Source organism: Gigantopelta aegis, chromosome 9, assembly GCF_016097555.1.
Source record: "Gigantopelta aegis isolate Gae_Host chromosome 9, Gae_host_genome, whole genome shotgun sequence".
In the NCBI taxonomy this organism is placed as follows: domain Eukaryota; kingdom Metazoa; phylum Mollusca; class Gastropoda; order Neomphalida; family Peltospiridae; genus Gigantopelta; species Gigantopelta aegis.
In genome coordinates, this window is record NC_054707.1 from 34,235,987 (window position 1) to 34,260,178 (window position 24,192).

At 36.9% G+C, this 24,192-nt stretch overlaps 4 non-coding genes across 4 annotated transcripts; all 4 read right to left on the reverse strand.

The window, feature by feature from the left end:
• Window positions 1-10,180: 10,180 nt before the first annotated feature.
• Trnat-ugu lies at window positions 10,181-10,254 on the reverse strand. The gene has a single exon. It is a non-coding gene; the product is annotated as a tRNA-Thr (tRNA).
• A 4,268-nt stretch (window positions 10,255-14,522) lies between these two features.
• Trnak-cuu lies at window positions 14,523-14,595 on the reverse strand. The gene has a single exon. It is a non-coding gene; the product is annotated as a tRNA-Lys (tRNA).
• A 736-nt stretch (window positions 14,596-15,331) lies between these two features.
• Trnak-cuu lies at window positions 15,332-15,404 on the reverse strand. The gene has a single exon. It is a non-coding gene; the product is annotated as a tRNA-Lys (tRNA).
• A 1,837-nt stretch (window positions 15,405-17,241) lies between these two features.
• Window positions 17,242-17,314, reverse strand: Trnak-cuu. The gene has a single exon. It is a non-coding gene; the product is annotated as a tRNA-Lys (tRNA).
• Between the last annotated feature and the right edge of the window lie 6,878 nt (window positions 17,315-24,192).

Genomic DNA, 24,192 nt, shown 5'->3' on the forward strand with positions numbered 1-24,192 from the left:
GGTTTTTTGCCCCTTGCAATTTTTAACGGTAAAAATTGCCTTTTTTTTTACAAACCTTACGTAAGGCAGCCTCAAAATTTCAATCAGTGAAAATTATTAAGTTCCAAGCCCTGTTGTTAGTTTGTGTACGGTCCCGTATTTAGTTTTCTCTTTCATTTCCTACCCTCAGCCGCTGAAATTTTTTTAATTGTTATTTAATATTTATTCATCCATCATTATTATTATTATTATTATTTTATAATTTATAAATTAATTTTTTGTTGTACTGTAGGACCAATAGGACCTATTCAATATCCTAGGAAAACCGTACCCAAAGGGTTCCGCTAAATTCCATATACTCCCTGTCACGGGGTTCTATAATTCCCGTAACTGAATAAAACACATTATCAAAATTCTCCTAACTGTAAATCTATTAATCTCTCCTTAACCGGCTTTTTAACCCCTAGTAAGGGTCGTCTCTATTATATCCGATTACATCTTAATAAGGTATATATTAAATAGCCGGTTAGTTCTCTAGAAAACACAACACCCACAATCCACTTTGGAATCTGGATTACTGAAACGCTGACAAACATGTACAGCCGTAGTAGTTTAATTATAACAGCAATAAGAACACCCGAACTGATCACTTAATTTAGTTAATCCGAGGGGCAGGGGTGTCTATTTACACAATATGGCGAATCACTTCACACCGTTCCAACCACACCCACACGTTGATAATGAGAACGCGTTCCTCTAGGAGTTAAGTAAATTAAAGGAATTAACAACACCATTCCTAACTGGTTAATTTGTTAGTTACCCTTACTACTGCGTTCAGTAACGTGTGATAATTTAGAAACTCTTGCAGGGGAACTTTAATTAATCAAGGAATTACACAGCTGATTATTCCTAACGGGTTCATTTTTAATTAACCCTAACTACTCTTTCAGTAATCTTGTAACACAGAATTAATACTTACACAATAAAAGACACTAACCTACAGTGTGTGCTACCTAGGTCCGCTAGGTACTGACTGGCTAAGCTTTATATTACCAAATACTCCGTCTAATGTTAACCAACAGGTCCTACGATTTACTACTTTTCGTCAGATGACCCGAAGACACTGTCTAAAGAATATTGGTATAAATCCAGTATTATAACAGTTTACAGTCACATGCAACATCACATCAAGGTTATACACAGATCGACAATAATATGTATCCAAGTCCCAAACGGACTAACGTTCCCCTCGGAGGCCTTCCTATTCGTTCTCCCGATCTCTCTAAAACACTAGCTATTTATATAAACAGGATTTGCCTGGGGGTACAGCGGTCCCCCTCAACGTATCCATCTCATTTCTAACTCTACTAGATCGTATATTTTCTCTCTGATCGTCATCGGCTGTCGCCCAACCCGCGAGCAATCTCCTGTCCATAAACAGCACTACCGGAGATATTACGTAATTACTCGCCACATGCTCCACAGCTGACTAAAAGTGCATATTGGAATGTCCGATCGCGCGAAGTATTACGTAACAAGTTGCCCACCCGGGGGGCTACGGGCCAATAAACTGCAACACGGCCCCCTAACACAATTAAACGCCAAGGCCGAAAAAAATTTAAGCCATGTTCCTCACACACACCCCAACCTCAAAAAGGTTTTCCTCTACCTAGGGGAATAGGGAAATATACTACATTAAAACAAAAGGTGCGTTAACCGACGCATACCGGGCATTTTATAACACCAAGTTAATAAGGTGACTACCCTTAATCACACTGATTTCCCCCCCCTCTGAGTCCCTGGATACAAATAAAATAATATAAACAAACCAAATAAAGATGTCCAACACATTATCATAACTTCAACTTTCGGGACCGGGCATCACGATTACCTTGGATGTGCCCTTATGGTTCAATGGTAATTGGGTATTCTTGCAGAAGAAGACTCCACCTCAAAACTCTCTGGTTGGTGGCTTTCATTCTGTGAATGAAATAAGCGGATTATGATCCAGTAAAGACCACCCACTTGGGCCTGGCCGTTTCACGTAGATCTGAAAATGCTTCCAGAGCTTTACCAGGGCCAAAGCTTCCTTTCTCTATTTGGAATAGTTCACCTGGTGTTTTGTCAAACTTTTTCGAGAAGAAACTTACAGGATGGTCCCATCCTTTTCCCGTCTTCCTGGAACAGCACAGCTCCAGCTCCCACGTCACTTGCATCCACAGCTAGCTTGAACGGCAATTCGTAGTCGGTGCTGCCATCACGGGAGACGAAGAAGCTCTGCTTGAGACGGTTAAAATGACTTTTCGATTCACTACCCACTGGAACTTCGTTTCCTTCTTTACAGAATCTAGCCGCAAAACGATAATAACCGGCCATGCCAAGGAACCGGCGAACTTCAGACGGTTGGTCGGTGCGGGTAAACTGGCGATGCTTATGGTCTTGGCATGCAGTGGGGCGAACCCACCATGTCCGACAGTATGACCTAAGTAGGTCAACTGAAGCTCTCACGAATTCCGCATTTGCCCAGGTTCACATTCAAGTTAGCCTTTCTGTAGGCGACTGAATATTAAGTTGTAACCCGGTTTAAATGGTTCATTCCCAAGTTCGGTGGCTAACACCACATCGTCCAATACACACTGACGTTTTTCTAAATCAATAACACCTGGTTATCATCCTTTGAAAGGCAGCAGGGGCCAGTCTTCAAACCAAATGGCATACTCGGAATTGGAAAGAGGCCGCAGGTGGATCATCGCCAGGTGTCCTTAGCTTCCTCCGTTAACGGAATGGCCTAAAACCCTTCATAGGTCCAATTTGGTGATTATTGCGGCGTGTTCAACTCGGTTCGATCAATCGTCAAGGCGGGGTCAGGGTAGGGCATCTGCCCTTGATGATTGATTTCACGCGAACGTAGGTCCGCACACCCGGAAACTGTTTCTCCCTTTTGAATAGAATAACAGGTGAGCCCACTGACTGTTTGATGGTTCCAGAATGTCGTGTTCTAACATGTAATCTTCTCTTTTTTTAGTGCCCGCCCTTTTTTTACAGGATTTATCCCGATAGGCATTGCTGTCGAATCGGTGTGCGTTGGGTTCCAAGCGCACATCCTGGATTAAATTTGGTAACCGTTGGAAAGTCCTGAACCAATGGAAACATTGCTTGTTCAAGAGTCAGCTTTGGCTCGCTGGGGCTGTCAAGGTGCGTAGATAGAAACTCAAGTCTGCTAGAATCTGGCTGTTGGGTTAATTTGATGTCCCTCTTGACGTCATCACCGGAAATTGAGTGACTCTCAATTTTGGACAGGCAACACTGGAACTATCGGGCAGTCTGTCAAAATAACCTTTTGCAAAATTGATGGACAATACCTTTTTTCCTAACCCTATCAGGATTTTTATCACATACCCTTCTCATTAACCCGTTTGTGGCACCAACATAGGGACCGAAATTTCTGGTTTCTGTAATGAACCCCGTTTAATGGAAGGACACAGCACTTTTTCCCCTGGTTTAAATTGCCGACTCTTAGCCTTCCTATCCAAAACATGAATTATTTTTGCTCTGAGCTAGCTCAGATTGCTTCCTACCTTTCGGGGTCGCCTCCACAAAACCTATCTCTAACTCCCCCCATAAATCAGCAAGGTTTTTCGGCATTATCCTTGTCTAAACCAAACTATCTTTTACCAATTTGAGAGGGCCCTCGGGCTGAATGCCCATAGACCAACTCAAAGGGGTGAATCCTAAGGATTCTTGCTTAGCATCCTGTGCTGCGGAACAACACGAAAGGAATTGACTGGTCCCAGTCAGTACCATTTCGAAACAATGGCAGCGGAGCATACTTTTCATGCTCTGGTGGAAACGTTCTATTGGCGCCCTGGCTTCTCAGGGTTTGGAATGCAGCAGAACGAATCTGTCGTAATCTAACATAGAAGTTCCCTTGCTGGATTAACTTGCTCATAAAGTTCTTACCCCCCGGTCGCTTTGAATTTCACCTGGTAAACCTGTGCACGTAAAGTCCTTAACAGCGCACTAGCTATAACCGCGCAGTAACCTTCCTTAAGGGAATCGCCTCTGGAAAGCGCGTAATTAAGCACAAATTGTTAAAAGAATTGGTTTTCCTGAACGCTTTTTCGGTAATGGCCCCACGACATCTATCAACCTTTGAAAAGGCTTCCCCAACTATGGAACCTTCTGCAGGGGATAGGGAAATTAGGCCCTGATTTTTGGTTTGCCCACAACCTGACACACCTGACATGACATACAGTGGCTTACTGACATCTGCAAACATTTCCTTCCAATAAAACTCTGAGGCGTTTTACTATGATTTTTATTCCGGCCCTAATTGGCCACCAAACACTCCTCATGTGCTAACAGTAACCAATGACGGACGGTCCTTAGAGGGCACCACAATTCCTCATCTTGTCACACTTCCTCACATCGGCACCAACCTTTCCCACTCTTATTCCATTAACACTCCCATTGTCCATATAATACCCTGACATCTGATCCTTCCCACCCTCAGTTAACAATGTAGGCGAGCTGCCAACAAACTTGGATCGCCCCCTGCTCTGGATTACTCTTGTCTATTACAAGGTAAGTCCCCCGTATCAAACCACGACCTGGTTTATTTCCCCCTGCGGGAGATAACAGGTTTCCACCACATTTAATTCCTCATTTGACTTTCTACCATTTACTGATAACCTCTCCACTCCAATTTCATGGCTAATACACGTATCCGACAAATCCCAAATATCCTCCTGGGTCCTCGTGAAACCTACTGGCCATAGCCCTAGTCATTAACACGCAGGATATCTAGTCTCATCCAACCTCCCACTCTTCTATGGGTAAAAGGGCTTCTTCAATTAACAATTGGTCACATTGCGGCGGACAACATTGACTATCAAAATCATTACCCAAAAAACTCCTATGTTTTTCCAAAAGGCAAGTCCTTAACAACACCCCATAATGACTGGTTCCCGTCCAAACTTCGAACACAAAAAACCTTATGTAACCCGGACAACCTATTTTTCTCCAGTCCCGAGGTTTAAGGCCAAACTAGGTCCTATGTCTAATTTTCAATACCACTAAACAACCTTGCCTTATCAGACTCTGACTACACCCGGTATCCTCTATAGATTGTATTGCCTTAGGACACAACTCTTGTTTTCACTCACCAAACCACCAGTGGACACCTAACGGGTTTACTTTCTCCCTGCCTGGGCCTAACCCCCCATTTAAACTCTCTCGCTAACCGGAACTGACCTCACTAAACCGACCCACTTGCCGCATTATCGCGTTTTCCTTTTAAAACATTCCCCATAAGATGGTTACCTTTTTAACAGTAACTGCAATGTGGACGAAAAGTTCGCGCATTGTCGATAATGCAGGTCTATCCTTACTTTGCCCACCCGGTGCATTCCTGGCCTGACTACTGACCAACAAGATGACTCTCCCCAAGTTACTTTCCCGGGAAAAACCCGGTGAAATTTCTTCTTATCACCCTGTTGTAAAGACTACCCTGTACTGCCCTGAGCTTTGTGTTTAACAACGTAATCATCTGCCACTATGCCTCCTCCTCATCTTTTTGACCACGTCCTCTAAATTAAAGTAAGCTACTGGTAATCCATTTTTAATGTCCTGTAAGATCAACAAACTCCCGAACTCGGTAATTGACTCTAACCTGATGAGAAACAACCCATTTATCCAAACATCCCTCCTTCTTAGCCACAAACTCCCTATAAGACTGACCCTGCTTTTTCTCAATCGCTATACCGAACATAATCCCAGGTCGTAATTCATACCCTCAACCCTGCAAGCCTTAACTTAAGTCTTACTGACTTGCTCGCTCATCACTCATTGAATTTTAAGCTAACTAGCCTTCCCCTTAAACTTAGACAACGGCTACAAGGTCCCCTTAACTGCGGCCAATTTAGCTGCTTAGCGGCCCTTTCAAAAAGTTGAAAGAACCTATCCTACCTCCTGGTCATCAAATACCGGCCCTGATCTAATAAGCCTCCCGACATGTTTAAACCCATTTTCCGGCTTCTCGTCTGCTTCTTCAGTTTCAACTTTAACTCATGTTCCACTTTTAATTTTTCTAACTGGAATTCCTCTAATTCCTTTCTTCTTTCTCTCTATCCTATCTTCTCTTTTCTCTCTCTCTCTCTATCCCTCTCTTCTCTCTCCTCGCCCCCTTTCTCTATCCCTATCTCTATCTTCTCCTATCCTTCTTTCTCTCTATCCCTATGTCCTTCTTCCCTAAATAATCTCTCTTCTCTTTCCTCCTCTCTATCCCTAATCTTCTCTTTCTCCTCTCTCCCTCTATCTAATGCCGTTCTTCTCTTTTCTCTCTCTTTCTCTTCTCCTTTCGTACTCAAGCTTTTTTAAAAGCTAATTGTTGTTCCACACTTACCCAATTTATCTCTATCTCTGGAACAATCCACTGTTTCCATAACAGGCCTACACCAAAAACTTCCCCTGGATAATAATTGTCTTTTATCACCTGAAGGTTTTTACTGATGTTAAATCATTTCTCGCTCACCCGCGATTTTTCAACTAACTCGGCCTTACGGCTCGCTTAATCTCCCTACACTGAGCGTAGGCCTATCCAGCAAATTCTTATCCATGTTTAGATATGACGCCTTATTTTAATAAATGTTTCTAGTAACAACGTCTACTTCTAGTAAATTTTAAAAAATTAATTTTAAAAACCCCCATTTCAAACAATACTTTTTTAAATATCTGTCCCATTTCAGATCCGGGACAGCGCCCCAATTTCACTCCTGCACGGGGATTCTATAATCCCTAACTGAAAAACACGTTATCAAAATTCCTCCAAATGTATACTATTGATCTCTCGTAACAGGGCTGTTAAACCCTAGTAGGCTCGTCTCTAGGTATACAGAGATGATCTTATTTAAGTATATATTAATATAGCACGTTAGTTCTCTAGAAACACAACAAAACAATACCTTTAATCTGTATTAATCTACCGACAAATGAACAGCCATAGTAGTTAATTAAAACAACAATAAGGGCTACAAAAGAATCCACTACTCAATATTGCATGGATGGAATTAATTTTCAGGGTAGAATGATGGCCAAATGGCCACATGGTAAAAAGGCTCAGGTTAGCACATTTGTGCCAGCATGATAGGCCTATCTTATCGTTTTTTCCGAATTTGAGGTATTGACTCATAACGTCCAAATGGCCGTAAGTAATTGTCCTAATAGAAAAATGTAGAGGGTTCCGCTCTAATCGACTATATTCAAAATGCTCTAGTTGTGTTGTTAAACCAAACCAAAAAGACAATTAACAGTGCGATCGTGGGGAAATTCTAATATATATAGTTCAGAGATTTCGTATTCGAATTTTTGTTTAAAAATAATATCAAAAAAAACGGAGGTCGACGTGTATATATATATATTATATATATATATATATATATATAAATATACACACAGTCAGACATCGGTATTTATTTATATTATATATATATCGATTAATAAGATATAATATATATATATATATAGATATATATATATATTATTACAGTGGTGAAATTCTAATAAATATTAGTTCAGATATTTCGTTATTCGAATTTTTGCTTTAAAAATATAATATAAATAAATAACGAGGTCTGACTGTATATATATATATATATACAGTCAGACCTCGTTATTTATATTATATTATATTATATTATATTATATTTATTTTATATATATATATATATATATATATATATATATATATATATATATATATATATATCTTACCTTTATAATTTTAAAATTGTAACAAATTACTACTTTTCAAACTAAAAGTTGTATTTTTAAGACCTAAATCCAAAAAGGGGTAAACTATTTAATTAAAATCCCCTGCCAAAATAGTATTTTTAAATCAACGAATTTAATTAATTCACTATTTTTTTTTTTAAATCTACATTCAGTGTCACAACTATTAAATGTAAAATCATTTAGGCATTATTTCGAAATCAATATTGCGACACCCCTTCTACTTTTATATAGACAGTTATTATAAAATAGGTTTCCATCCCATAAATGCTTATATCTTTCAATAAAATTATCATCCCAAAATGTTTCTTGGAGACAAATAACATTAGCATCTCTACTTTTAATAGTTGCAAACGCTGAATTCAACTTATCGATATTCCTCAAACCATTAACATTTAAAGACAATACCAACATTGTAAATAAAAAGAAATTCATAATACAATCCACTTCAAACATTTTAAAGCTTACCAACATTCTCCCTCTCATTCATTCTTCTCTTATTCACACAATCATCCACACTTTTACCTAGTGCAGCTTGTCTCTTTTGTTTCCTCGTTGTGACCACACTCCAAATGGAGTCATCAGCCGGGCGTTTAACCAAGCGTGACTGACCCCAAGTCCTCTGGTGCGTGCAGTCAGTTTCTGTATTTTCAGTTGCAGTCGCCCGCGTCCTTCTTAAGACTACTCTCAGCTGATTTTTCTCCCTTACATTAAACTGTTCCAGTCACCACAACACTTGGCCTTTTCTGTAGCTTGTCCGGGTTCAACACGGGTGTAACTGTGTTGTGAGAATCTTTTCCCTCGACATGCCGTTCCTTCTGGCCCGTGACATAACGCTAAAAATATTTTAAAATTACTTAAACTTTTTTTTCATTTTTTTTTTATTGACCCCAGACACAAGTATGGCAGTGTCAGTGTTGGGGGCCCTGATTTCACTACCTTACATCCATGTTATAAGTACATATGAACATTATTTATATATATTATATAATATAGTGTAATTAGAATCAATATAATAATATTAATAAGGATGAATACATGGAGTTCACTAATATGTGGGGTTAACAGTGAAGTTAGAGGTAGAGGAAAGATTTGAAGGAAATGGTAAAGGGAGAAAAGAGAAGGTAAGGAAGGAAGAAGGAAAGAAAGAGTGAATTAAATACTTTAATTTCGAAAGAGAAAACATATTTGTATTGAAATACCTCTAGAACATTGTATTGCCATGTCTTGTTTCTAGGTATCTGGACCAAGGTGCCCAATATTCCTCAAATTCTTGAAATTGACAATTTTCGAGAAGTATATATTTTTCAATTTCTATTTTATCTTTTAAAATATTTTAAAAAACATATATGTTAGGTCCATGTTTCTGCATTTTAGATCTATATATATAGTATTTAACAATGATAATGAGCCAATTAATAAATACCATCTTTCTTTTTCCCCTCTTTATGATTTCAAACAAGACTGTCTGTTTATTGAGTTGTGTATGTTCACCTTTGTCCTGAATCCACCGTTCAATTTCCTTCCATAAAAGAAAGATTCTATGTATTTTATTTTATATAAGAACGTGTTTGTCGTGATTATTCGATGTAGAATTCTATAGTTGTATCTTTTAAACATATAAATGGTAAATTATACACTTTTTCCCACTCCCATTACGATAGTATGAAACCTAAATTGTAATATTTTCTTTGGGAAGTCGATTTGTTTAAAATATTATACATTTCTTTGCACCCTTTAGTAGTTTTAAAAAATAACTCTAATTTAAATGGAAATATAGGATTTAAGGTGTTAACCTGTTGGTTGTTGATACTTGACAATGTGCAATGCATAACGATTTTAACTGCTTTGATTAAAGATGCATGTTCTAAGAAGTTTGATTGTATGTTAAAATTAGTTAAACTTTTTGGCTTTAATTCTCATACTGAGAAACTTTTCAAAATTAATCTCCGCCTCTTTTACCTCGGCCACAACAACTGGTCTTCGGTGTTCCTTCAGTGCTAAGTGGTGATAATCACGCCTCCCCCTCCCCTCTCTGTCAAAGACGCAAGGGCTTGCTCACGCAAGAACTTGAGCCCATGACAGGCGTGCGCTACAACAGCTTGTTCTGAATGTGCATGTTAAACCCTATGACATGACCTGGCCTACTGGTGTTGTTAAACAAAACAAACTTTAAACGTTGTATGTGTGTACGTCTGTGTGTGCGTGCACATACAAGGGTGCTGTGGATTTTTAAAAATATAAATGCTTACACACTGCACATGTGTAGCAGTGCGTCCGGTCGCTAAAAGGTTATATCATTTATTTAATGTAATCTATATTTTCATATACAATATGGCGCTGAATTAGGGCACTCGGACCCTGTTGTAGGGACAATAAGTAAACTATTATAAAATTGATAAATAAAAAATAAAGGCTCCAGAGGGATTCGAACACTCGACCTTCTGCTTACAAGGCAGACGCTCTAACCAACTGAGCTATAGAGCCTTGCTTACTTTCTTTAGCTTGCACATGACTACTAGTTCAAATCAAATTATAGAAATTTACTAACCAGCTGATACATGATATGACCAGTCCTGTCACACGTGTCACCAAATGCACGCGAAGCCATGTTTAATCCGCTATTTAATGTTAGATACAGTAAAAAACGTACCGGTACGTACCATAACAGAAAAAAATACCGGTATACAGGTAATGCCGCACACCTCTAGTTAGGTGCACATTAAATTTTAACCCAGTGAATTTTTATATGATAATATGCTTCTATCGTTCAGCAATCACTTCATATACAGGCCACCCCTCCAATGCTCACCCGCGAGACAAAAGGTAATATATATTTAACAAGTAAAGCTAATCCAATCAATGAATCATTCCTTCAACTTATTTTCATGCTTATATCCAATTAAAGTTCAAGCACGCTGTCCTGGGCACACACTTCAGCTGTCTGGGCTGTGTGTCCAGGACAGAGGTTTAGTTGTTAAAGGGACATTCCTGAGTTTGCTGCACGTTTTAAGATGTTATCGACTAACAACGACTTTTTAACAATTGTAATTACATATCAAATATATTTTTTTGCATAAAATATTAGTGGTTATATAATAAACGTGTTTCTGATCGTTCTAATATTTGTATATGGTTACATTTCATCTTATTTCCTAAAATATTGTTTTTTCGTACGTACGAAATTGTTTGAAGATAAAATCCAAACTGGGCTTCTCACAAATATTAAACCGACCAGAAAGACATCGAATATACAGACACTGATATTCTAAACAAGAAAATATATTTAATATGCAAATTTAATCTTAGAAATATTTTATTAGTCTGAAACATCTTACAACGCAGCAAACTCAGGAATGTCCCTTTAATGAGAGTGCGAGTGCGAATAATTTTTACATGCTCATATACCACTAGAGTTTCGAGCATGTCCGTCCCGGGGCCTGTCTCTGGATAGCCACGGGCTTGTCCTGGGAGAGACAAAAATTAAGCGGACAATTTTGAAATTTACATCCAAAAATTAAATAGTGGGCCTTTAAAATTTTGATGTGCATCTCTAATATAATTAATAAAGAAAATTCTACTCATTAAATTTGGTCGCTAGATTAGATCGGGTTTTCAAAAAGAAATTAGATAAGATGGAGGGGGGTGGGGGTGGGTGTAGAGTTGAAAATGGGCAGAATTTTGAAAATAGCAATTAGTAAAAAAGTTATAAGCCAAAAATAAAAAGAATTGACTGCTCGGTCGAACATTAATATAATTTGGAGCATTTTAGAAGGACAGTCCAAAAATAAATAAGAGAAAGAAGAGAGGATCGGACTATTTTATAATATTAAAAAAAGAAAGTAATTTCGACATAAACTTTTGAACGAAGGTCTAAAAGTTTAAAGTCCGATCTATATGTCCACGTCAGTGGCCTCGTTAAGGCCGTTAGGGTGCACAGCTTGTACGAACGAGATGGGTTGCATCCCGTCAAGAAAACCCCTAGATTGACAGTCAATAGACGTTGAAGGTGTAGTGCTGTGCTGAAATACAGATCTTGAGAAGCCGGATCCGTCTGAACGAGAGAAGAGTATCAGACTAGGGTATAGTCCAGTCGTCATAGGTTGGTATAGGGGTGCGGACGGGCCCGACTCCGGAGGATACGAAATGGTATCACAATAAAACAAAGTAAAGTCTAGAAAAAGAGTAGTAGGGGCCGACCCCGCTTCCTATTTCTTCTTAGAGTGGGGTGGTCAATCTTCCAGTTCTGCTAGGACAGGCTCGGACTAAACGCGAACAACCGTGGCGTTCTGCAGAATGGTCGTCATATGAGTCACAAAAAAAGAAAGTCAACATAGTCAGACGGAGAAATGACGTGGAGGCAAGGAATCTCGCTAAAAAAGAATCCAACCTGGTGGTGCAGACTATCGAAACGAGAAGCGTTCCAGCGTTCAATCAGTTCCAATGGCCGCATACATCCCAGTAGAAAACTTCACTTCGCTGATAAAAACAACAAAAGTGAAGGATCCCGAAGTCAGCCGCGAAAGCACGTGCAGTGTGCACAAACACGTCTTACCGCGACGAGCTCCAGACTGGGAATCCTTTAATGAGAGAGTGGTCTTACACCTACCCACTGAGTCGTTAAAACCCGCTCTGGGTGGGAGCCGGTACCGGGGGTGATAGCCAGTCCCGGGCTGCGAACCCTGAACCTACCATCTTATGTCCGATGGTTTAACTATGTATATATAAAATCAAAATGGTACACTGCTTGAAATATTATTCATTGACACGATCTGAATGGTTTAAAAACCCAAATGTGGGAATAGTTTTTAATTAATTAGTACTAATCATGACTTAAAGTTGGGAAGGGTAGGGATAAAATAAAATAAAATAAAATAAAATAACATACATTTAAAAAAGTCTAAAACAGTATAGCAACTAGATACGAATCGAAATTATCTGGATTGTTAAAAAGCTTCCTTGGCTGAATGTTGTTGTATGTGCTGTTTTAAACACATATTGTGTATACTGGAAGAAGTAGCGGTTGTGAATTGGCACCTGTAAGGACATAATCTAATCATACCACGAAAACCTCAAATGCAAATCTTGCCTCAGGGATCCTTATATGCCTGTTGGTGTTCACATTGCTACATATTCAGAGGTCATTTTAATACATCGACAGAACAGCACAGAACAGAATGAAATGGAAAATTGTTTAACGTATACATTCAGAGCAAGCTGTTGTAGCACACGCCTGTCCTGGGCACAAGTACCGGCCTCAACCGGTTCTTCCGTCCAGGACAGGGAAGGTTTGGGGTGGGTGGAGGAGGAACCTCCTGCATTGGCAGGTGCAAGGGGGCACCAGCAGTCCGACCGTAGCCGGTAACAGGCGGAAGGACAGAACAGAACATATCAGAACTTTATTTACCCTCAGATCACCATACGATAATACATGAAGGCTTTTTTTACAAACATTTTGTGCAGATGCAGTAAAGCACAAATAGTACAATAACCTATAGAACAGTAGAACATATCGTTTATAGTATATATATATATATATATATATATATATATATATATATTGTATATACAATAATTCGAAATATCTATTTTCAAACATAGTTTTAAATACAGAGTTAATATCTATAAAATAGTTAGATTTTTAGATACAGAAATAGTGTAATACATTTTATTATTTATAGTTGACTGATTGGAATTATAGCTGCAAAAAAATTGTACAAAAACACATTATATTAAAGGGACATTCCTGAGTTTCCTACAATTTTTAAGATGTTATCTACTAACAGAGACTTTTTTAATGACTGTAATTACATATCAAATATATTTGTCGGCATAAAATATTAGAAGCTGTATATTAAACGTGTTTCTGATTGTTCTAATGTTTGTACTAGGTTAAATTTCATTTGATTTGGTATTGTATTGTATTGTATTGTATTGTATTGAATAAAAGTAATGTATTACACTCGACATCTTTTTATTGACGATGCCGAAACACACGAGGGTAAAGCCCTCTTATTTATTAATTACTGCGTGTACCACTCGGCTAACTGGCAGGCTGTATAGGTTGGACTACACGAAGTAGAATCGCGTAGAAAGTTCAAGTTAAAGTTTGTTTTGTTTAACGACACTGCCAGAGCACATCGATTTTATTAATCATCGGCTATTGGATGTCAAACATTTGGTAATTTTGACATTATAGTCTTAGAGAGAAAATGCGCTACATTTTTCATTAGTAGCAAGAGATCTTTTAGATGCACCATCACACAAACAGGATAGTACATGCCACGGCTTTTGATATTCCAGTTGAGGTGCACTGGTTTGAACGAGATATAGCCAAATGGGCATCAAGCGAGCGCCTTACCACTGGGCTACGTCCCGCCCCTTAAAAACATATACCTGGTGGACGTCAATGATACGTCAATAACGTAGGAAGGGATCTGACTCAGTCAGTAGGGCGCTCGTCTGGTGTACTTGGGATCATAGGATCAAATCACCTCCGTTGACCGAGTCTCTGACTGAGTTTTCTCTCGTCTCAACCAGTGCCTCACTGTCAGTATATCAAAGGTTGTGTTATATGCCATCTTGTGTGTGGAAAGAATATATAAAAGATTCCTTGCTGCTAATGAAACATTTCAATGGGTTTCCTCTGAAGATTGCATGTCACAACTGACATCCAATGCTTTAGTGTTGTCATTAAACAAACACACTTTAATAAAAACCTTTTTTATATTTAAGTAACTAAAAAACAAAAAACAAGCCCAACGTGGGGCTCGAACCCACGACCCCGAGATTAAGAGTCTCGTGCTCTACCGACTGAGCTAGCCAGGCAGATGACATATCTTGTAGTATAAACTCTATCGAATAATGGGTTCGTAAGTTTACGTCTGCGACTAGCAGTTTTACCGAGCATAGATTTACACGTGTTTGGCATCTATTTCATGCAGAAAATAATAATTATTAATTACATTATTATGGAGCATTTTAAGGACGAAAATAAATGAATTATGTGTATTTCTAACTATATTTGTTGTACTATAACAGCAGTAAGAATTGTGGTTTTGTCGTAGATTTACCCTTACGTGCAAAACTAGGGTTACGATGTTTTGTTAAATTGCCTTTTTGGGGGGTGCAGGCAAAAAAACAAAAACAAAAACGGAACCATTTTCGTTGTCAAAAACGGAACCAAATTGGCTATAACGGCTTGTTATAAATATGAGATGATGCCATTTGTTAATTGTTTGTTTAAGCCAGTGAGTATCTGTTTGTGAGAGGGGGTGGGTTTGAGAGAGGGTGAGAGATGGTGACTAAACGTGTCTTCTTAAGCAGAAAAGAATTTCTGTTTTGTATATTAATACTATATATTTCTTTTACGTTCAGCTAGGTATTGCAAAAACCCCACCAAAAACCCCCACAACAACATCATCCGCAAACTTATATTATGAGAACGGCTTCGCCGATTCACAGTTTCCGGGTTATTGTTTTTGGTTCATACCCCAATACGCCTGTAAAAGAAATAACAGACAATCCTTAAAGGAAATTAATATAGTTAATAATGAAAATATCACTCCCAACGTGGGGCTCGAACCCACGACCCCGAGATTAAGAGTCTCGTGCTCTACCGACTGAGCTAGCCGGGAATACAAGTTCTCATGGGAAATTTCTAATAATACTTGTGCCATATTTAACATTCTATTTCTTTCTTTCTTTTTTTCGGACAAGAAGTTGCTCAGTGATATTTAGAGGGTTTGTCTGATCTGATGTGTTGTCGGTCCATGAATCATGGTCGATCCCCGTCGGTCGGTCCATTCATTGACGTACGGACTGATTTTCATAGGGGAGAAGGCAGATTTTTGCCAGAATTAAACGAAATTACAGCCAGTATATAAGGTTACAAACTAATCACTACGCATTATTGCATGGATTGTAATTAATTTTGAGGGTAGAATGATGGAAATAGGCTACATGGTAAAAAGGCCTCAGGTTAGCACATTTTGCCAGAATATCGTTTTTTCCCCAATTTGAGGTATTGCTCATAACCGTCTAAATGGCCGTAATTAATTTCTACTAATAGAAAAATGTAGCGGGTTTCCTCTCTAAGACTATATTTCAAAATTACTAAATGTTTGACATTCAATAGCTGATGATTAATAAATCAATGTACTCTAGTTGTGTCGTGAAACAAAACCAAAAAGACAATCTAACAGAACAGAATAAAATAGGATATGGGGGGCCTCAACTAACTGTGTTTATGGGGTGCGTGTGGTGAAATTCTAATAAATATTAGTTCAGATATTTCGTTATTGGAATTTTTGCTTTAAAAATATAATATAAATAAATAACGAGGTCTGACTGTATATAAATATACTCGGGGAAAAACAGTTCCTGAGCACCAAATAATTGCATATAGAGTATAATTTACTTGAAATCTGGTCATACATAATTCAGTAAATAAACTTGTAACCACTTCCTTCCATATCCCAGCAGTGCCCACTCAATTGCACGAGCTATTCATGCTTTGTGATCATAAGTTGCATTGCTAGCATTCTTGGTCACGTGCTCCTCTTTGACGTCATTTTTCTTATCATTGGACTCTAAAACTATTATATGGATTCTCATCACTCAGAAAAATACTTTTGTTGGCATCTGATTGTCGTCAGTATGATGTCACGCCTCCAAGAAACTTAACTTCTTCGAAAGATGGGCATGATTGCAGTTAGAATGGCACAAACGTTGTTGCTAGTCATTTTGGTGTTCATTGGTGTTCATGAGAAAACTATGCAGTGTCTGCGGAGATGTTCTCGACAGTTTAGGAATACTAGGGAATAATAGAGTATAATTAGCACATTTTGCCAGAATATATCTATCGTTTTTTCCCGAATTTGAGGTATTGCTCATAACCGTCCAAATGGCCGTAATTAATTGCTACTAATAGAAAAATGTAGCGGGTTTCCTCTCTAAGACTATATTTCAAAATTACTAAATGTTTGACATTCAATAGCTGTAGAACATATATTTTATAGTGTATGTATATATAGTGTGTGTATATATATATATATATAAAAACATCTGGTGGACGTCAATGATACGTCAATAACGTAGGAAGGGATCTGACTCAGTCGTTTGGGCGCTCGTCTGGTGTACTTGGGGTCATAGGATCAAATTACCTCGGTAGACCGAGTCTCTGACTGAGTTTTCTCTCGTCTCAACCAGTGCCTCACTGCCAATATATCAAAGGTCGTGTTATATGCCGTCCTGTGTGCGGAAAGAATATATAAAAGATTCCTTGCTGCTAATGAAACATTTTAATGGGTTTCCTCTGAAGACTGACATCAACTGCTTTAGGGGTGTCATTAAACAAAACAACAAACTCGTGACATATTCAATTAAAATATGCTCTAGTGGTGTCGTTAAACAAACACACTTTAAAAAAAAAACCTTTTTTATATTTAAGTAGCTAAAACAAAACAAAAAACAAGCCCAACGTGGGGCTCGAACCCACGACCCCGAGATTAAGAGTCTCGTGCTCTACCGACTGAGCTAGCCAGGCAGATGACATATCTTGTTGTATAAACTCTATCGAATAATGGGTTTGTTGGTTCTATTTGACACATGTGTTTGCTATTTTGTAAAATATTAGTAAAGATCATGTAAAAGTTGAATTAACTTACAGTTACAAGCACGCCTCATGATAACTCGTTTACGTAGGAAAAATACAAACAGCAGCTCATGTGCCTTGTAGAAGAGGAATGCTAGTTTTTGTCAGAATAAATCGAAAATAACCGAATCTCGATATCAACGTTTATTCATATTTGGGGATCAGGGGCCAAAGCATCGTAAGTTTACGTCTGCGACTAGCAGTTTTACCCAGCATACATTTACACGTGTTTGGCATCTATTTCATGCTACTATAACAGCAGTAAGAATTGTCGTTTTGTCGTAGATTTACGCTTACGTGCAAAACTAGGGTTACGATGTTTTGTTAAATTGCCTTTTTTGGAGGTGCAGGAAAAAACCCAAAACAAAAACGGAACCATTTTCGTTGTCAAAGACGGAACCAAACTGGCTATAACGGCTTGCTATAAATATGACATGATGCCATTTGTTAATTGTATGTTTAAGCCAGTGAGTATCTGTTTGTGAGAGGAGGTGGGTTTGAGAGAGGGTGAGAGATGGTGACTAAACGTGTCTTCTTAAGCAGAAAAGAATTTCTATTTTGTACATTAATACTATATATTTCTTTTACGTTCAACAAGGTATTGCAAAAAAAAAAACCCAACCACAACAACAAAACAAAACCCATCATCCGCAAACTTATATGAGAACGGCTTCGCCAATTCACAGTTTGCGGATGATTGTTTTTTGTTCATACCCCGATACGCCTGTAAAAGAAATAACAGACAATACTTAAAGAAAATTAATATAGTTAATAATGAAAATATCACTCCCAACGTGGGGCTCGAACACACGACCCCGAGATTAAGAGTCTCGTGCTCTACCGACTGAGCCAGAATTAAACGAAATTACTGCCAAACAGCTAGTATATAAGGTAACAAACTAATCACTACGCATTATTGCATGGATTGTAATTAATTTTGAGGGTAGAATGATGGAAATAGGCTACATGGTAAAAAGGACTCAGGTTAGCACATTTTGCCAGAATATATCTATCGTTTTTTCCCGAATTTGAGGTATTGCTCATAACCGTCCAAATGGCCGTAATTAATTGCTATCAATAGAAAAATGTAGCGGGTTTCCTCTCTAAGACTATATTTCAAAATTACTAAATGTTTGACATTCAATAGCTGATGATTAATAAATCAATGTGCTCTAGTTGTGTCGTTAAACAAAACCAAAAAGACAATCTAACAGAACAGAATAAAATAGGATATGGGGGGGGGGGGGGGGCTCAACTAACTGTGTTTATGGGGTGCGTGTGGTGAAATTCTAATAAATATTACTTTAGATATTTCGTTATTCCAATGTTTGCTTTGTTTTTGTTACCGGGCGATGTCCGGGCTCCGTGCTGCAAATAGGCTGACCGCATTTGGCTCGACGGATCATCGTCGGTGTACTACGGTTCAAACTGATAGGCAAGTACCCCTAACGGATTTTCTCCTTCTTTCTCACCAATCGAGGTAGCATTAGAATAAATAGACAAATGCGACAAGTCCGAAATGTCCAAACTAACGTCCGATAAGAATGAGCTATTTTCCGAAGAATAATTACATGCTGTCGCCATGCTAACCTACTAATGAATGCAGGCGCGGATCCAGGATTTTTAAATAGGGGGGGGGGGCCTGAAACGCGATTTCCTCGCATCTGAGTAACAAAATAGCTATATTAACGTATGTTTTTGGTATTGTCATACTGTTTTTGTTATCTTCAAAATTTCATAAACTCTGGTCTCTTCTTTTTTTTAAAGTTAAAATGGTAATTTCTCCTTCCCATATTAGGCTGGTTTTCCGTTGACTGCGGCTGCCGGTAAATGGGAAGAAATATCGAAACAGTTGTTTCAGTAATATACATTGCTTTGAACAACTGGGCCAATGTGTATGCAGAAACATATATTTGTTATGTAATTACAATCATTAAAAAGTTTCTGTTGGTCGATACCATCTTAAAAATTGCAGCAAACTCAGGAATGTTCTTTTAAGACGATTTTTATGAACAAAATATAATTTAAAGACTCTTAGGAAATAAGTGCATTTTTGTGTAATTCCACTCTAGTGTATGCTATAGTTAAAAAATAATAATAACTTGACCCCAAAAATAGGGGGGGGGGGGGGTCCGGGCCCCTTGGGCCCCCCACTAAATCCGCGCCTGGAATGAGTCACTTTGAGTGGAATTCACCTGATGCTACGTCACAGGTCAGATGCGGGTCAAATCGACTGGATCAGTGGGTTTTTTCAACAAGCGTTTTACAAAAAGTCGCTTTATTAATAATTGGGGTGGTATTTTTGTTTTTTTATGGTTAATAATGTAATCTTTATATATATATTTTTTATATATACTGTGTATTAATAATGTGCCACGATTCTACATTCAGTTTCACAACTATTAAAAGTAAAATCATTAAGGCATTATTTCGAAATCAATATTGCCACACCCCTTCTATTTTTATATAGACAATTACCCAAAATGTTTCTTGGAGACAAATAACATTAGCATCTCTACGTTTAATAGACGCCATATAACCGTAAATAAAATGTGTTGAGTGCGTCGTTAAATAAAAGATTTCCTTCCTCTACTTTTAATAGTTGCAAACGCTGAATTCAGCTTAACAATATCCCTCAAACCATTAACATTTAAAGACAATACCAACATTGTAAATAAAAGAAATTCATAATACAATCCACTTCAAACATTTTAAAGCTTACCAACATTATCACTCTCATTCATTCTTCTCTTATTCACACAATCGTCCACACTTTTACCTTGGGCAGCTTGTCTTTTTTGTTTCCTCGTTGTGACCACACTCCAAATGGAGTCATCAGCCGGGCGTTTAACCAAGTGTGACCGAAATCAAGTCCTCTGTTGCTTGTTGGCAATTACAGAGTCAGTTTCTGTATTTTCAGTTGCAGTTTCCATGGTGTCCGCGTCCTTCTTAACACTACTCTCAGCTGATTTTTCTCCCTTACATTAAACTTTTCCAGTCGCCACCACACTTGGCCTTTTCTGTAGCTTGTTCGGGTTCAACACGGGTGTAACTGTGTTGTGAGAACCTTTTCCCTGGACATGACGTTCCTGCTGGCCCGTGACATAACGCTAAAAAAAATTTTAAAAATAGTTAAATTTTTTGGCTTTAATTCTCATACTGAAAAACTTTTCAAAATTAATCTCTGCCTCTTTCACCTCGTTTACCTCGGCCACAACAACCGGTCTTCAGTGTTCCTTCAGTGCTAAGTGGTGATAATCACGCCTCCCCCTCCCCCCTCTGTCAAGGACGCAGGGACCTCCTCACGCAAGAACTTGAGCCCATGACAGGCGTGCGCTACAACAGCTTGTTCTGAATGTGCATGTTAAACCCTATGACCTGACCTAGCCTACTGGTGTTGTTAAACAAAACAAACTTTAAACGTTGTATGTGTGTACGTCTGTGTGTGCGTCTGTGTGTGCGTGCACAGACAAGGGTGCTGTGGGTTTTAAAAAAAATATATAAATGCTTACACACTGCACATGTGTAGCATTGCGTCCGGTCGCTACACGGTCATATCATTTATTTAATGTAATCTATATTTTCATATACAATATGGTGCTGAATTGGGGCACCCGGACCCTGTTGTAGGGACAATAAGTAAACTATTATAAAATTGAAAAATAAAAAATAAAGGCTCCAGAGGGTTTCGAACACTCGACCTTCTGCTTACTAGGCAGACGCTCTTTTTTTTATCTTTTTTTTTTATTCATGAACCTCAATATTGCACATATACATAAAATTGTAAAATAAAAATGATAAAAAGATTCACACATATCCACACACATACTCTCACATAGAACCACTCTCACATAGAACCACTCACACATTTATCAGAAACACACACACACACACACACATTCACACAAACACACGCAAACATTAAAAGAAAATTGAGGGATATTGATGTTATAATGTGAAATTTTAAAGAGAAATACTAAATATAAATATCAGTTTTCAAGTGGGTATTTAAAAACTAATTCATCATTATTTAGATCAAGAAAAATATTATTTTTAATATATTTATTAATAAATACAGAAAATCTATTTTTAAAGCGATATTGATTTAAAAGTATTAGGAAGTACTGACGCATATAATGCTTAAAAAACTTAACAATATTAATATTTACCCCCCTTGATTCCGCTATTAAACGTCTCTTGAAAACTGATATTCTATATATTGAAAGCAAAGCATTGATGAATTTATTTGAGCATTTTTCAATTTTGAAATAACACCCAAAAAGCATTATCTTTAAACATATAAATACATATTTCATGAAAAATAGAAATTAAATCATTAAGTTCATCACAATACAAAAATAAATGACACATATCTTCTTCTTGTTTAAAACATACAGGACATTGGCTAGAAGCTACTTTACCGTATTTAAATAATTTAGAATATGTGAATATAATGTTATGTGCTATCTTAAAATCTAAATCGACAAATTCCGAAGTCTTATCACAATAATGTATAATTGTCCAAACTGGCTTCCAGTCTATGACAAAACCCGAGTCATGCCATTTTTCTAAACTAGAAGGTACATTAAAATGTTGGGAAATTAAGATAGAATATATTAATTTAACAGTAAATTTACTTACATTTATAGTTTCATTATTATAAATCAAAAACAAATCTTTAACTTGTGATGAACTTTTAATATTATTTACAATAAGCTGTTTCCATTCATCAGGAAGCGAGTTCAGAATTACAGTATAAGCAGTATAAATCTCTGCTGCTGACATATCAGGATGTTTTTCTTTAATAATTTCAACAATTGCTGATACTGGTAAAAATCCTGGTACAACTTCATATGCAATATCAGCCACCGTTATAATACCACTTTCAATAAAAGAATTAAAGCATAATAATTTATTTTTGTAATTAATAAATGGATTATGAAATATTGGCTGATATAATATTTGATCTAAATCTATAGAGAAAAAGCGTTCACGCTTTGAAATGTCATCCCATGCCAACAAAACCTCAGCATAAAAAGGGTTAATGTTAGCCAAAGCAGGTTTATCAAAAACTATATTAAATATATTAAAAGATAAATTCATATTCATGTATTTACCAAGAAATTCAGACATTGTATGTTTCCAAACAAAACTGAAATCATTATTAAAATATTTGTTTAATAATTTAATACGAAAAGCCATTTTCTTTAAAGAAATATCTTGAATATTAAGCCCACCTGAACCTTTATTCCCAAAAATAGTAGAATATTTGATTAATGGTACTTTATCATCCCACATAAATTTACAAAACAACTTGTTCAACCCACCTAGGGACATGAATTGCACTAATTATATACCATAATCTAGAAGTTAATAAGGTATTCCACACTGTCGCTTTACCATTTAATGTAAGTTTTCTTTGTTTCTACATGTTAATCAATGAATTAAATTTTTCAATTTTTATTTTCCAATTCAATCTTTCGCACAAAGCTTTATTTGGACCTAAATAAATGCCAAGAATTTGAACACAATCTTTATTAACAGCAACTGGAATGTTAAATGACAAATCATTTTCGACGGCTTTACCAAGACAAAGTACTTCTGATTTTTCAATATTTACTTTTGCACCCGTAGCAAGACAAAAATAATTGACAGTGTGAAAAACACCTCAACAGACTGAGCATCTTGTACAGTGGTAGTAGTATAATCAGCATGCTGAAATAATAAAGAAATACATTCATTGTTTAATTTTATTCCATTAATTTTTTGTTGACTTTTTAACAAGCTATTTAAAGGTTCAGCAACAATTACATAGAGCATCATCGAAATTGGACATCCCTGTCTAACACCTCTAGTAACAGGAAAGAAAGGCGTTAGATGACCATTAATTTTAACACTACTTTTAATATCATTATATAGTACTTTAATCCAAGAAATAAATGTATTACCAAAATTAAATTTATTCAAAACTCTTACTATAAAACTATGCGATACCCTATCAAACGCCTTCTCGTGATCTATTTTAATCAAAAAACCTTCCTGGTTATTCATATCTACAAAATCAATAACATCACGCACAGACATAATATTATCAGCTATATCCCTACCCGGAACACAGCACGTTTGTTCAGGAGAAATAATAGATGACATAACTAATTTTAAACGATTTGCAAGAACTTTAGATACAATTTTATAATCAACATTTAAAATACTTATTGGCCTAAAGTTTTTAAGATTAGTTTTATCCCCTTTTTTCTTATAAAAAAGACTGATAATTCCTTTTTTCATACTAAGTGATAAATGTTCTTCATTTTGAATTGACGTAACAACTTTATATTTTAATTTCTCCCAAAATGTAAGATAAAAATCAACAGTAAGGCCATCCATACCTGGTGATTTATTCCTATTCATACCTTTCAATGCTTTTGTTAATTCTTCAATCGATATATCATTATCACAAGTTTCACTTTCAAATTCAGTTATTCTATTCGAAATTAAATTTAAAACTTCTTCTTTAACTACATCTATATCTTCTTTGGTATATAATTTAGAATAAAAGTCATGTGCACATGCAAGTATGTCTTCTGTTTTCCTAGATAATCCATTAATTGTATTAAGTTCTTTAATTGAATTTGATTCTTGTTTTGATTTTTCTAAATTAAGAAAAAACGTTGTATTTTTATCAGACTCAAAATTCCACTGCACTTTAGATCTTAAAATAGCACCATTTTAGATTGTTCTATTAACTTTAAATCCTCTTGTAAAATGTG